Below are 1,632 nucleotides of genomic sequence, written 5' to 3'. Positions count from 1 at the left end.
AACTAGATCTTATTATAATCCATTTTGATTATAGCACAATTTATTCACAACATCCATTTTCTAGATGTGAAGATAATTTTCTTTCTTTTAAATGTGGATATAATGAGTTTTTTACACCAAAGTTCTATTACATGAAAATAACAGTGTTCCCATTTCATTTAAGAGAATTTGGCATCATCAGCTTTAAAAGAAATACAATAAATATTTTTAAACAAATTAAACTGTCCTCATACCAAATAGTCTTCTTAATGAATACCAATTGCAAATGTAGAATGATCATCAGAAAACTTGGAACATGAAACACTGAGTTGAATTTAAATATCACCATCTCCGTCACCATCTCCAATATCATCAAACTGGATTTCATCATCTCCAGGACCAAATGTGTCTGTTTCTTTGATCTTAGCATGTTCTGGAAGCTCTCCGTATGCCTTGAGACTTCTAGCCTCATCTGCATTGTACTTCAAAATTACATGGGATTTGTGCTATCCTGATATTCTTGCAGACCAACCAACATATCCAAACCTTTTTTCTCAGTTTTCCTCTGAAGACATAACCTTTTTTGCAACATCATAACATATTACCTCTAATTGTCCATTTCCAGCATCTTCATTACCTGAGCATACTCTTGTCCATTTCCTTGAAACACCAACTCTGTTTTTTCAGCTTTGTTCTCATTCTTACTCCCTGCATCTATTTTTACTTCCTTTACCTTTATTCTTGGGCATGGTGGTGACAGTGACCTCTCAGAGCCTTCGACTTCTTATGGATGGAGCCTGCTGATTGCATTCTGGTGGTTACTACTGGAAAACTTGCAGTGATTAAAACAAAAACAAAAACTTTTATTTTATCTAAATCTTAACATTGATATAATCAAGGACAAAGAGTAGATGTTAAAGTATCATCATGTCCACCACTGGTCCATTGAATGCTGAAGAAATCCATGAATTTAGAAGCATAATCTGTCTAGCAGTACCTTCATCCTGTATGTATCTGAAACCAAGGCAAGGAATGAATTCTATGTGATGAACCACCTGTGCTGAAGACCTGACTCACTTCCTTGGCCCAAAAGTCAACATTGTGGTCACTGTGTTACCAAGGATTTTGACAAAGATTAAATCCAATGTGTGTGTTCCATGTGGACCCTTATAAATGGCTTTAAGACGTCTTGGGAGTAGAATATCTGTTGACAGAGGACAAGGCATCTTAACTATGCTATCTTAACTATGCTGATTGTCTAGGAAAATGACAGAGTCTCATAATGGTGGTAGCTGAAAGCAATACATTTGTACATGTCTCTTGCACCCAGGATTAGGAATGTACAAATATTTATTTATTCAAAAATACAAAATAAATGATCTGTAGGCATGAAAAAATAGAAGTGATGTATTATATATTGTCAATTGAAACCAGTAAATGAGGTTATACTGATCTTCTTTCTTTTTTTCTTTTTAGGTTTTTGCCATAGGACATGTGTACTTGCTGAAGAGAGAGACAGACACTGAGAGGGAAAATGAGAAATCACTCCCAAGAAAGGATGGCCAAACCACAATCCCTTCTTCTCCTGGGATTTTGGGCACTCGCCCACATTAGCCTGGCATGATTTATCAAGACTCCAGGTCTAAGAATTGA

General features: G+C 35.7%; 1 pseudogene; it reads right to left on the bottom strand.

Annotated features, from left to right (window-relative positions):
* Positions 1-314: 314 nt before the first annotated feature.
* Positions 315-728, bottom strand: LOC102494071 (eukaryotic translation initiation factor 1A, Y-chromosomal-like; annotated as a pseudogene).
* Between the last annotated feature and the right edge of the window lie 904 nt (positions 729-1,632).

The sequence above is a fragment of the Tupaia chinensis genome, unplaced genomic scaffold (genome assembly GCF_000334495.1).
Source record: "Tupaia chinensis unplaced genomic scaffold, TupChi_1.0 Scaffold000343_1, whole genome shotgun sequence".
Taxonomy (NCBI): domain Eukaryota; kingdom Metazoa; phylum Chordata; class Mammalia; order Scandentia; family Tupaiidae; genus Tupaia; species Tupaia belangeri.
The sequence above is the reverse complement of the archived record's forward strand: the minus strand, read 5'-3'. Positions and strand labels throughout refer to the sequence as shown.